Raw genomic sequence first — 14,884 nt, forward strand, 5'->3', positions numbered from 1 at the left:
CATCTTGGGCAGAACTTCTGGAAAGGACTACTGGTCCCAGGAGGCACAGCGGAGCAGTGACACCCACCCGCCACGCCCAGCATAGAGCTCCAGGTGATTAAAATCACCACTGGACCCGCGCATCGCTGGAAATCCTGCAGCGCTGATCGTGATTGTGCCAAAGAGTGAGGAATCGGACTGGGGTTGAATCGCAAACCCCCCTGGAGGATTATTGCAAGCAGTGTCATTACTTCTCGCGTTTCCCGCTTCGCGGGAAACGCTCGCAGGATTTAACATCTTGGGCAGAACTTGTGGAAAGGACTACTGGTCCCAGGAGGCACAGCGGAGCAGTGACACCCACCCGCCACGCCCAGCATAGAGCTCCAGGTGATTAAAATCACCACTGGACCCGCGCATCGCGGGACGCGCGCGGGCGGTCGCCGGGCGAAGCCCGGGCAAAGGGCGGGCCCTCTTAGGCCCTCAGAGGCCAAAGGAGGCTGGGCTGGGCCCTCTCTTTTTCAATTTCCTTTCCCGATCGGCAAACTGAAGCTTAAGACACACTGAGACTTCTATCACATGCTCAAAAGTAAGATGACTCTAATATAACAATTACCCTGTTTTCATGTTATAAAGGTCCGGCTTAACACTTGAGACCCTCTGGGTGAGTAGTGCGCTTTACAAATGCTTGAACTTGAACTTGAACTTGACACTGGGTGTGTTTAATCGCTGCTATTGACTAATGGTAGTTAATTTGGTTTTGTCAAATAACCTATAATAATGCCAGCGACACAAAAAGAAGCAACGCCTCCTCTAGGAGGAATTAACCGAGGCCCACTTGATAACTATATTTTTAGGATTGTAATGATGCCGATAGGGAGACAATGCTCGCTGAATGCTGGGCAGCAAGACGCCGCTCAGTGGAGCTCATGAAAAACAAACGCTCGTCTACGGGCGCGCTATCGCAGGCTATCTCCCCAGTTTCCAATCCTATTTATGAAAAAGAGGGCCCGTTGTATCCCCCATAGATAGCATCCCACTAATTTTTCAGGATAGATCTCCCACCCTGCCAGTAATTAGCTCTCCCACATTACATGTTTCAATATTCTCTGTTAACTCGACCCCTGAGGAGGAATTACCGCTAGATATTACACCACCAAGAAATAAAACCAAACAAAAGGCAAAAAAGACAATTAAGTCAACCCCTATTCCGGGCCCACCTCCGAAAAAAAGACGGAAAAGAGGCAGTGCCCAGAATAAAAATAAAAATAAAAATAAAAACACCAACATTACTTCTGGGTGTAATAAAGGCGTAGTGGATGACCCATTATAAGCTCCTGTAGTTGTTACACCTCTGCACATACCACCAAAAGATGCGTCCACTAGTGACCTAATGAGTAATATGGAACATTTAATCAAATCTCTCATATTACCAATAGCAGAAAGGCTGAAAAGATTAGGCTTACAATTGGGAATTTTGGAGCAAGTTATGGGGGAAATTAAAGAGGCCACGAAAGACTTAAAAAAGCCCGTTTATGCCCCTTTGAAACCGGTCCCAACCCCAAATAAAGCAGATAATGACGCAATTAAAATTGTGAATTTACCCAAAACAAAAGTTGCAAAATTGGCTCCCCCCAAACCAGTAGCAACTAACACAATTATAAAGCAGAATGATAAGGAAGGCCTGGTAACAGTGAACTCGATCCCTCCTGGGGGTGCTCCAAAAGTAAAAGAGCGTACGAGGGAGATTCCATCAAAAAAGCTCACTGTGGAGCTGCCGCCTGAAGCGGTCCCATTTGTGGTGGTATTAACTGGAGTACCATCTTTGACGGAGGGGACCAATGAAGCTGAATACCAACTAAGGAATAAAGTAATATACTGGCTAAAACAGAACCGTCCTCTCCCTCCAAACCTAGATGGGAACATTTTGTATGTCAGACGCCTTCCCTGGTAGGGCACAGGAAAAAAGATATAAAAGGTGACATAATAATAATAAATTTCAAAGATAAAAGGGCAGTTGGACACATCATTAACTGGATCCCGCAAAGTTTTAATAACACAATAAATACATGTGACCTTACATATTTTTATCCTAGAATTCCAATGACCCTAATATCCAATGTGCAATCATTGCTTCATCCCACTGTAAACTACACAGAATCTCCATTTCAAAACCAGAAGGGTTGGCCAGGATATCCACCCTTAGAGTTGGAAGGCTATCCTAGGTCTCTAGCTCCTAAACTTCGACCAATGCCCCGGCCTGCCGGTATTAATAGAGATCTGCCGACCCATAGACAGACATTGGTTTAGGCAACCATTGCTGAATTCTGATGAATACCCTAGGTACCCGTTATATCAATATCCCAAGTATCCAATCCCACTCTATAATCGGTACGCAGTAATGTCAGACATGGAGGGAATCGACTGACTTGATGGAGAGATGATAGTGGAAAACAGCCTCGAAAACAGCTTTGTTAGCCCACAAACCGTTCTCCCCATGGTTACTGACCAACAATCTTCAAATGACATTACGTCTATTCAGCGCCTTAAGCAACCCTGTCTGATAGACACTGCGATTGCTCCTAAACATACGATTGCTGGCCAAAATGACCTTTCCCTAGCTTCCAAATCCAAACAGAATTGCCACTCTAGAACCAACAACACACTAAAACCATGTATTGGGGGGCACAAAGGGACAGAGACCAAACATCGTATCTCTGTTTTATTTTGGAATGTCGCAGGGCAGCGGGCAAAGGTGACTAACGATAAATGGATAGAATTCATTCCAATCTTTGAGATTCTAGCATTTCAGGAGACGTGGGCACGTGAGGTGATACACATGGAGGGATATAAGACCTACTTCTCGCCTGCCAAACCATCCTCCTCAGGCAGAGCGAAAGGGGGCCTAACAACCTACATCTCTAACCTCCTTAATACGACCAAAGTTGTACCCATTAAACTAGACCTAAATTTCCAGATTCTATGGATATGCCTCAACAACAAGGAAAATGTTCTTGTGGTCAACTTTTATAACAATCTTACAGCTCTTGAGGCACTAAATGTGGGAACACTGATTCGATCCACTCTATTAACGTGTAAAAGAAAGACTGACAAGGATGTGACAATCATTGGGGGGGGGACTTCAACTTGGGTCCTTGTATTTCTGAAGGTAAAGGTACCTGCGGTATAACAGACGAAGCTGGTAGTTCAATCACGCATTTTAGGCACTGCTCTTTAGGCAACCTCCTTAACGAAGTGTTGTTGGATCTCGATTTAAAAATAGCAAACAACACCAATAAGGAGGATCTGTTACTCGCCCCAACATTCCATGGGAGGGGACATCAATCAGTTATAGATTTTATTCTGGTCTCTAATGGTGCTAAATCGGCAGAAGCAATGTTCACCCAGCATAAAATCCCATTGAGCGATCATACTCCAGTATTTCTATGCTGTTGTCACAAAATACAAGGAGTGGATACAGCTCCATTTTAACGCAGAATAATTTGGCCCTAAGTAGGATAAATGGTTACGCTTTGAAGTGGGGGAAAGTAGACCCTGCAGAAATAACAAACCAGGTGGTAGCAAAGGCCCTTCCACACTTTATAAAATGCCTTAGTATGGATTTATCTGACAAAGAAATCCTTTCTAATTTTGAGGCGATTCTTAAAACAGTAAAAGAGGCCCTTTGGATTGAAATTAAACAAAAACCAAGGCAGAAAAAAGGGTGGTTCAATCACGCATGTACGGTGGCTTACTCCAATCTAAAAAGTGCCCTTAGAAAGTCGGCCAGGATTCCCCATGAGGTAAAAACATTGCGGAAGATATACAACTTAGCACTTAAAACGAGGAAGAGTGAGCTAAAAAAACAACTTTGGGACCAACTGCACGAAAGCTGCAGTTCGAGGAATGCAGCCGCTTTCTGGCAGGTGGTCAAATCTCCTTTTCTAAACGATAACATCAATCTTCCGAATATCGAGATAGCAATACAAGAGAAAGACTGGGTTCAGCATTTTACTAAGATCTTTTCACACAGTCTGGACTCCCAGTATTCTGGAGATGCCCCATCTAATGACCTACCCAGTCCTTATCCTATCAACCTCCAATTTACAATGTTAGAAGTCGCACAGGCCTTAAAAGCCAGTAAAAGTGGGAAGGCGCGGGTCCTGATGGTGTTCCAATCGACCTATTTAAAGCCCAAATGGATTTATGGACCCCCCTTCTCACAAGAGTCCTGAATGCCACATGTAATGCTGGTTTATTGGAATCCTGTTCACGCTCTATATTAGTTCCCATATTTAAAAAAGGGGACAGGGGTCTGTTTCCTGCTACCGCCCAATCTCGCTTTTAGACTCCCTCGGCAAAGTGGCAGGTCGAGTCATTTTAGAACTATTGCAAGATTGGGCGGAGGAAGGAAGAATCATCTCAGACCTACAATATGGGTTTCGTCAAGGGCTAGGGACCACAGAGCAGGCCCTAAACCTTTCCCTCCTAATTGATAAATATGTTTTCATTAAAGGCGGTGACTTGTATATGATCTATGTGGATTTATCATCTGCGTTTGATTGTGTCTCCCATTCTCAACTTTGGTCCTTGTTGACCGATATGGGGGCATCACCAAACGAAGTGAAGTTCCTGAGGGAACTCTACTCCAATGCCACAGCTAAAGTCTGCTATGGAACAGGAGGAGAGTTGACGGAGATTTTCCCTATAGAAAGGGGGTGAGGCAGGCATGCGTCCTGGCTCCCCTTCTTTTGACCTTATACACCAATGGTCTAGAAAGAGAGATGCTGGAAAACTCCCAAGACCTTCCAATGGTGGAAAATCGCCCAATCCCCGCATTACTGTATGCGGACGATACAGTAATACTAGCCCGCACCCCAATTGAATTACAAAAGAACCTGGGCAGGTACTCAAAGTTTATGGCAGGTCTGGATTTAAAAATAAATATTAGCAAAACTTTTGTTATGAGGGTGGGTTCAAGTCGCAAAAACAAAATGAGGGGTCTCTACCTCAATAAGGAAAAAATAGCGAATACTGACAAATACTGCTATCTAGGCATAACAATTGACCATAAACTCTCATGGAGAGCTGCTGTGGATACACGCAAGCTGCTTTTTCTAAGAACCACAGCAGCTCTAACTAATTTTGCTAGAAAGCTGGGGAAGAGAGCACCCTTGGAAATGTTAAAGATTTACAGAGCCAAATGTCTTTCTGTGGCTCTGTACGGGGCGGGCCTTTGGGGTTTTGTCGCACTGGACAGCATCCAACGGGTGGAAAATACTTTTCTTAGATACCTTCTTGGAGTACCTGGAAGTACGGGTACACTTGCCTGCCACATTGAGCTAGGTTTTTCATACATCACGGACCTAGCAAGAATTGAACCATTGTTACTGTGGCACAGGATATGGACCTCAGAAAAGGCAATTTTTACCCAGCATATTCTTTCCGATTGTGTGAAAATGGATGACGCTAGTAACTCAAGGTGGCTGCGTTATGTAGCGAGATTTTTTCAAGATTTGGGTTGGGACCAATACTATTCCAATCCCTCCCTAAGTCGTGAGGTACCGAGAAAGGTCCTAAAAAAGAAATGTTTGGCTCATTTAGAGGCTCTGAGATTAACTAGTGAAATTACGAAACCTTCTGTTACTCACGCCTTGCTTATACAAACAGAACCTTCAATACAACCATACCTCACCTACAACACCACGAGTTACGAACGACATCTGTTGGTAAGGTTTAGAATGAACTCCTTTCACAGATTGGTCACATACCCTACAAGAAACAATTGGGCAAAAGTACTCCCCCTTTGTCCTTGCGATGGGCACTCGCTGCAAACCACTTCCCATAATTTATTTTTTGTACATTTTATTATAATCTTAGGAAAAAATGGCTTGTACCCATTCTAAGGAGTATTGGTTTTAAACAATATCGTCCAGCATTGCTGTTCCTACAATTGTTACAGGGTGAGCGTCTGGTTTTCTTAGTGGCAAACTTCCTCAAATGTGTTGTCCGCCACCGTTTAGCCCTTGAACACTCACCAGAACAAACTGAAACCTGAATTTTACAGACTTAATAAGTAATGCTTAGATATCTAAATTCAACTTGCAGGTTGCCAATCAAATTACATTTTTAGCTTGTAAATAATGTATTTTTAAATGTATTATAAATGTCTAAATGATAGTTTGTATTTATGAAATATGTATGTTTGTAATGTATGCTTTTATGATTTGCAACCAAAATCGAAATAAAGCAATATTGAATTGAAATTGACTTTTCCAAGATGATTTTAAGAAACACGGCACCCCTTCAATTTTGCCTGAGATCAAGAAAAGGCATATTTCTAATTAAAAAGTACCTATAATATCTTTGTATGGACCCTACATGGAGAAAAGGTGAAAAGAAAGGAATATACTATGGTATTAGAATTTCGAATCAATCAGGACTGGTGAATAGTGATAATTGTAAACAAATAATGCAGGGAAACCAACCTTAATTCGGGTTGTATTTCTGTCCCAAAATGGGTTCTAGAGCTCCACTGATAATTACACAGTAAAAGGCATCAGGGTATACTGTGTCCAAAATGTAGTGTATTCCAGAAGTCTTTACTGGGGATAAATGAAAAAAAAAGACAGAACAGGCCCTGTTACAGTGTTGATTACACCTCAATTAAGCAAGGGCATGTTCTGGCCCCATACGTAGATGTCTTCAGAAAGCCCAACGTACTTTAAGTATGGATCTTGTGTGTATGAATCATAATTCATCAAGAAGAATGATGGCGTGGTGTAGTAAAACCACTCTTGGGGGATACGTAAGTCCCTTGTACCAGCAATCAAGTCTTTGCTGGTGTAAACTCAAGCCCTAAACACAATAAAGGGAAGATAGGGACTTTGTCACAAACACTCTATATATATCCTCCCCATGAAATACTAATAAAAAGTGTATCGCCCCCGTTAAGGGGGTGCATCTCAGGAGTATATTGTATACCACTGCTGAGTTCTACTGGGTATCCTAACACAGGCACTTACCTCTGTTTTGTAGCAGGGCTGCCTCCGGCAAGTCCACAGAAGGTACTGAGTTTGGCTCGCTGAGGAGCCCGCCTAAATAGCGTCGAGAAAGCGGACATAGTCATAGGACTACAACCCGCTTTCTCTGGCAGATAATAAAAATGACGTCGCCCATCTTGAAATGAAGTAGAGTTAATGTTTAACGCACCAGTTTCTCCAAAAGACACAGTGGATGGTGCAGTCCATTGATCCCAAAGTGTGTGAAGGATCAAGTAAAGACGTACTGGGTTTCCTGCATGGTCACAAATTATAGTGTGAGGGACTATTTTGGCTAACGCCCCATTTATATGCATTGAAACTGAAGCAAAGTAATATACAAAACCTGTTGGCCATCTTGGAGCAGTGAAGCTCCACAATTAATAGTAATTCAAATGCAGTATCAAGTGGAAGAGTAGTTTAAAAATGTATTCGGAGCCGGTGCTTTAACTAAGGCAACGTTGAAGCAGAGTCAAGGGAATACATTTCAAATATAGTCAAATTGTTTAAAAAATGTTCTAGGGCAAAGAGTGCAACAGGAGTAATCATAGGACGATATTAGACACTCAAAGGACCTCCAGACACAGTTGTGTGAATTGTCTTGAGAACGTACTTCTTTGAAAAAAATAAATTGGTGCCTGAATATAAGCAAACTGTTAATTCCAAATGTTAGACACTCGCAGGACCTACAGACACAGTTCTGTGAATCGTCTTGGGAATGTACTTCTCTGAAAAATATAAGTCAGTGCCTGAATACAAGCAAACTGTTGTAACACATATAACATATTCATATAATACGACAATTTGTAGAGAAGGTCTACACTTGTAAATGAAAAATCAGGTTGCTAATCTTCTGTTAACATTGATAACAGTAGGGAGTTGAAAGTAAAAGAAATGTCAGTCAGCATAGGAGAACCAAATTAGAAGTAGGAATAAGGTTGTAACAAGTATAACATAATTATATAGTACGTCATTTCTTGAACGGTCTACATGTGTGAGCAAGAGAGCAGGTTGCCAATTTTCTGTTAGCATTTACAGCAGTAAAAATTTGAAATTGAGTGAAAGAAAAGGTTGGTCAGCATAGGAGAGCCAAGTTGGAGACAGGAATACATCGGGGATAGTGACGTGCCCACATGAATAGTGTCATGTACAGTAGCAGAGACATATTTTGTCCTGGTGATATGATCCACATAATGGGACCATTAGTGCTCATCCCTTCAAAAAGTAATGTAATTCATGGTCTGTATTTAGGACCATCTCCACACTTCTCAATCGCATGATCCAAGTTGCTTCCCTCCTCCTCAACATAAGTTCTCTATTGCCACCCCTCACGTGTTTGGTTACGGTGTCAAATCCGTAAAAAAAAGAAGGATTTGTGGCTGTCCTGGGCAGGACATTCCACTATGTGCATTGCCACGGGGTATCTCGTGTCGGCCTGTGTGCCCGCCCTGACGTGTTCCACAATGTGTTCCTTTAGGGCCCTGATAGTGATACCAATTTACCTTTGTTGACATTTGCATACAATTGCGTAAATCACATGGTTGGTCTGACAGTTGATGTTGGTGTTTATCTTGTAAGTGTGGTGATTGGGGCCAGAAAAATCCTTCTGTTTATCTGAGGCCCATCTACTTGCAGAGCAGCATCCACACTTGTAGAAACCAAGACTCTGTGTCGCTAGACAATGTTTCTGAGTATCCACTTTCGGGTAACTGGAACTCAATAGATTCCTAAGGCTTTTACCCTTACAAAATGTCACCTCTGGTCTAGAAGAGATAAACGGTTCAGATATCTTATCAGCACACAGTAGGTGCCAGTGTTTTCGCATGCTCTTGGTGAGTGTCATATTGAGCGCATTGTAATCTGTGACAAGCCGAATCGTCTTAGGATCCCCTCGCTTGCCTCTATCTTGAAGTGTTTGTTGTCTTTCTACTCATGAAATCCTGCTCACTGCATTATGCATCGTTCTCTGGCTGTAGCCCCCGTGTTCAAATCTGTTCCTCATATTTTTTAGGCAACCCGCAAAGTCACCATCAATGCTGCAATTGTGTCGAGCACGTATAAATTCCCTGGAGGAGATAGCTTTGATCTGGTGTTTGGGATGCACGCTAGTGGTCTGTAACTCACTATTGCATGCTGTGGTCTTCCTGTATAGTCTGCTTTCAAAAACTAAGAGTTGCACATCCAAAAAGGTGAGGGAGGTCTTGCTATGGGTGTAGGTGAACCTAATATTAGCGTCATTGCTATTGAGATATGGTAAAAATCTGGTCAGTTTATCATTGTTATACGTCCCGATAAGTAGGCAGTCATCAATTTACCTGCCCCAAAAAAGGATAGTCATTCTATTCTCTCCCCTTAGAGTCCCTTATCCAGTTCTCCTCCAACCACCCCATGAATAGATTGGCATAAGATTGTGAAAATTTAGAACGCATGGCCACTTCACGTATCTGTCTGTACCATGACCCTTTGAATAGGAACACATTGTTCTCCAAAATTATTTGTGTTATTTCCAGTAACATGCCCGTGTGTTCCCAGGGGTAGTTGGGTGAGAGTTGAGCGTGCGTCTTAATGCCTGTAAACCTAAGTCATGTTGGTTGCTTGTATAGAGAGCAGTAACGTCCAGAGTGGCCACTGTCATGGTATCGTCCCAAGTGATGTCATTCAGCATGCTGAGTATGTGTTTGGTGTCTCGGATGTAAGACAGTAGATTGGCGACCACTGGCGGGCTCCTCAGCGGGCCAAACTCAGTACCTTCTGCGCGCACTCCGGAGACAGCCCTGCTACAAACCAGAGGTAAGCACCTGTGTTAGAATACCCAGTAGTACTCAGCTGTGGTACACTATAAACTCCTGAGACGCGCTCCCTTAATGGGGGATACGTTCTTTATTAGTATGACACGGGGAGGATATATATAGTAATTGTGACAAAGGGCCATATGTAGGTAGCTAAATACCGGCCGGTAACGGCCGAAATTCGGTAAGTTAGCCGTTACCGACCGGTATTAAGGCATTTGAGATGTAGGAGGCCAAAAATAAGGATTCGCTAATTATAAATCGGTAAATACCAATTCATCATTACCAAATTCTAAAATACCGAATCGGTATTTACCGATTTCTTATTTACCGATTCGGTAAATAAGAAACTGTAAAAACGAGAAAAGAGATGTAGGTAAAATCGGAAATACCGAATTTCATGAAATTCGGTATTTAAGAGTCGGTAATTAACACTGACTGAAAGCAGGTGGTAATTAGCTACAGTGTATATACGCAATCCCAAAATACAACAGTGTGATCACCATGGCGGCTTTCTATGTGATAACAATGCATCTACGTCTACAATCAGCAGGAGTGAGGATCTGGAGACGGGACGAGCGCATTAACAGAAAGCGCATTACACTCTTCCAACAGACTGAGGCTAAGATCCATGAAAGGTACAGGCTACACTCCCACACCATCCATGACTTGATAAGGGACCTGCAACCACTCCTGGAGCACCCAACACCAAGGGCGCACGCCATACCACCACATGTGCAGATGCTCTGTAGCCTACATGTACTTGCATCTGGCAGTTACCAAGGGGGTGATAGCTGCGGTAGGCGGGGTGTCTCAGAGTTGCCTGTCCCGTTTCTTCAGAAAGTTCCTGGATGCCATGATGCAGAGAATGCATCACTACATTAGCTTCCCAAACACACAGGCGGAACTGCTGAAAACTAAGACAGACTTTTACCAAATGGCACATTTCCCGCACGTCATAGGGTGTATTAATGGTACACACATTCCAATCTGCCCACCTGCAGCCACTGAGTATATCTACAGGAACAGAAAGTCCACCCACTCCATAAATGTGCAGGTGATCTGCGATGCTGGCAACATAATCACCGACATTGTGGCCAAATTTCCTGGGAGCACCCATGACTCATACATCTTCCAGAACAGTGGGATCTACAGACGCCTGGCTGCGGGTGAATTTGGGGAAGGATACCTGCTAGGTAAATCACTGTGACACACCCTGATAGATACTACAGTTGAATGTGTTTTGGTATATGTAACTAATGGCACTCTCTTTCCCACTTAGGCGATAGCGCATGTGCTGTGGGGTCATTTGTCCTCACTCCCTACCTAAACCCATCTACCCAGAGTGAGAGACGTTACAATGTGGCACACAAATCTACACGCAATGTTGTGGAGCGCACCTTTGGACTATTGAAAAGCAGGATCCGCTGCCTCCACAAAAGCGGAGGCGCACGTCAGTACACACCCATCATCTGCTGCAAAATCATTGCAACCTGTGCTATGCTGCACAACCTTGCCACAAAAAAAGGTACAGAAGTTGAATTAACTTATTTTGAGGATAATGATGATGAACTTGCACAGCCAGAGCCCAACGCAGCAGGAGTAGCGCCAGCAACAGATGGGAGACTAAGACGGGTAGAGATCACACGCAACTATTTTTAAGTACGTAAGGAGACACAGCCTGTTGTTGTATGTAGATGACATAGTTTTAATATCTGGGCACTACGCCACAACACAAACGGCCAAACTTGCAAGTCCAATTTGTGACATCCTGTGATGTAAGTCATGGGTTACAAATGGGTTACAAATGGGTTACAAATGTAGTTTTGAACGTGCAGGATGCATCAGCGTCTGCGGCCACTCACAACAGTGCTGGATGCCATCAGCAGGCTGTCCTCACTGGCTGTGGATTCAGTGCCAGCCCCATGCCATCTGCTGCTCCTCTGGGTGTGTGTTGCAGGGGGGGTATGGTTGCTCCGACTGGCCTTCTCCTCGCTGTCCCCAACTTCCACAGCACCAGTAGTGGCAGACTGTGTTATCAGCAGCACTTCAAGCGCACTGGTTACCCTTACCAGCCCCCTCAAGACATCAGTGCTGCAGTGGGCCAGCCTCTCCTGTAGGGCCACGGAGCGCCTGCAGAGCAGAGATGTGGCAGTTGCTTGGCGGTTCACTGCCCTTGTATGGCGTTCCAACTTCTGCCTCTCCCTGCGCCGTGCTAGCCTGTCCTCACCCATCTTGCTGCACAGCAGCATCACTGACTGTGACATGTCCCGCATGCCCTCAGCCATCTCCTTCATTCCCTCAGCCATTGAGGGAATGAAGCCCTTGTCAATGTTGCTCATGTTGTCATTTAGGCGCTTCATTTGGCGCTGGACTGACTGGATTGCCTTGCCTTGTAGGCGCTGCACCTTTACCATGTTCGCCTCCAGCCCTCTGAAGACACCATGGCTCTCACCCTGTGGAGGTGGACTGCTCTCACAAGACCTGCGGCGGCGTCTGGCACCTATGTGTGCTCCCTCAGCAGTGGACAACAAACCAGCATTGCTGCCATCCAGTGGCACAGTAGATGTTTCCCCCTTCGAGTCTTCGGAGGAGGACTCAAACTCCTGCAGTCTGGCAACTGCACGCCTCCTAGGCCTAACCACTGCAGGTGGTGTTGCTGCTGGCGAGGCTGGCTGTGGTGATGAGGATGACTGTGGTGGTGAGGCTGGCTGTGGTGGTGAGGCTGGCTGTGGTGGTGTTGTGTGCCCTGCACTCATACTGGCCTTCTCAGTGATGTCCTTCCGGGGTGCCCTTGCCCTTGTCCTGAGCTGTCCTGCACAATGTCTCACCTGTGAACAGAAATTGTACATTAGCTCTATTGCCCTGCATTGCAATAAAAAAAAACATTTCTGCCACACTATCTCATTGTCTTCTGCCTGCTTATCGCTGATGTGTCTCACATGCCTTGTTGTTCAGTGCAATTCCTGGCATGATAGGGGTTTCACTGACTACATCTCCCATAATGCATTGCTGGTCTGAACAAAAACATGTACTAGAGTGGGATTCACATAGCCCAATTGGGGATTTGGGATAGGGGAAGGGGTGTGCACAATGCTGTGCAATCTTCTTACCTTGCTTGGAAGCAGCTCTGGCAGAGCTCTCTGCATCCCCGATTCCACAGACACTTTTGGGCTCTATCGTGGACGTCACGAGCTGCTCAAGATCAGTCAGGGCAGGTGCTATGTTTCTTCCTCCTCCTGTGTGGCTGGCTTGTTTTTTCATATCAGCCATCTTCTTTTTGGTGATGATCCTGATGTCATACCACCGCTTCTTGAGCACATCAATGCCCCGGGTGGTCACTCCGATGGCATTCACCTGAGACTGGATTCCAAGCCAGATTTTTCTTTTTTCAGACTCTGCAACTTGCAGGGACTGCTTTCCAAACAGCTTTGTGTTCTGCTTCACGACCTGCTCCACAAGGACCTGCAGTTACTTTTGACTTAATTTAAGTTTCCTTTTACTTTCCCCTCCTTCTCTTCCTGTGTCCTGGCTGGCCATTGTGAAAGTTTGGCAGACAAAGTTCAGGCAGTGGCTCTGTTTCTCTCCTCTGCACTCACAGCCTCTCCAGAAGATTATGATTGTGTGCACCTGCCTGGGTGTGGCCACATCCTGGTTGGGAGGGGTGGTGGTTGCACAGGATTGGCTGATCTCTCAATTGCTGTTCTTTTGAATTTCCGATTTGGTATTTACCGATTCGGTATTTACCGAATCGGTAAATATTTACCAAATTTTTCCGATTCTGTAATATTTACCGAATTATTACATACATAGGAAATACCGATTCCTAAATACTGATTCGGTGAAATTCGGTATTTAGGAATCGGTATTTCGAAATTACCTACATATGGCCCAAAGTCCCTATTTTCCCTTTATTGTGTTTAGAGCTTGCGTTTACCCAGCAAAGACTTGATTGCTGGTACGAGGGACTTATTTACCCACCAAGAGTGGTTTTACTACACCACGCTGTCGTTCTTCTTGATGGATTATGATTCATACACACAAGATCCATACGTAGGGTACGCTGGGCTTCCTGACGACATCTATGTATGGGGCCAGAACATGCCCTTGCTTAAGTGGGGTGTAATCCCAACTGTAACAGGGCCTGTTCTGTCTTTCTTTTCCGTTTATCCTCAGTAAAGACTTCTAGAATACACTAAATTTTGGACACAGTATAACTGGACGCCTTTTACTGTGTAATTATCAATAGAGTTCTAGAACCCATTCAGGGTCGTAAATACGACCGGCATTGAGGTTGGTTTCCCTGCATGATTTGTTCACAATTTTCACTGTTAACCAGTCCTGGCTGATTCGAAATTATAATACTACGGTATTTTTCTTCCTTTTCTCCATGTAGGGTCTATACAAAGAGATTATAGGTAATTTCTAATTAGAAATATGCCTTTTCTTCCTCTCAGGCAACATTGAGGGGGTGCCATGTTTCTTAAAGGTAAGGGGATAGATTCAATTAAGGACCCTAGAGGCTGGAATCTATGAAACATGAAACAAGTAAAGGTACCTCTGGGACCATCAATTCAATGTATTTATCAGGACCTAGGCTTAATTATTTTACATACGTCAATTTTCTGTGAATGAAAACAATACTTTTAAACATTTGACATATAGGGTAGATAGACATCAACTCATCTCTCTGCTTTTGCGAAAATAATCAGTACAACAAAAGAAATACTTCTACTTATTCTTTTGAAGGTAGAATTCACTTCATATTCTTGAATTTGTTAAAAACAAGTATACAAATCTTTCAGCATTGCTTTTTTTCTATGACTTTGTACATACTCTCCTATACAACCATTTTTCCATGAGAGTTAGACAATTATAGAAAACCATTACAAAACATATATATATTTACTCAAATGTATTCTTGCTCAAAAAATCATAAATTGTGAACGTCCTACTCAATTTTGCATATATATCAGGATAAGCTGAATTCAAGTTATCCTCCATAATCTTTCCCTGGGTGGTGCTAAAACAAAAATGTGTTCAGAGTGAAATTCAAGAACTCTTCAACTGTTTAGACCA

General features: G+C 43.9%; 1 protein-coding gene across 1 annotated transcript in view; it reads left to right on the top strand.

The window, feature by feature from the left end:
* The window catches only part of SCFD2 (sec1 family domain containing 2), a 1,876,913-nt gene that overhangs the window by 516,720 nt on the left and 1,345,309 nt on the right, over positions 1 to 14,884 (top strand). The gene's annotated exons all lie outside the window — the stretch shown is intronic.

The sequence above is a fragment of the Lissotriton vulgaris genome, chromosome 3_1 (assembly GCF_964263255.1).
Source record: "Lissotriton vulgaris chromosome 3_1, aLisVul1.2, whole genome shotgun sequence".
NCBI lineage: Eukaryota > Metazoa > Chordata > Amphibia > Caudata > Salamandridae > Lissotriton > Lissotriton vulgaris.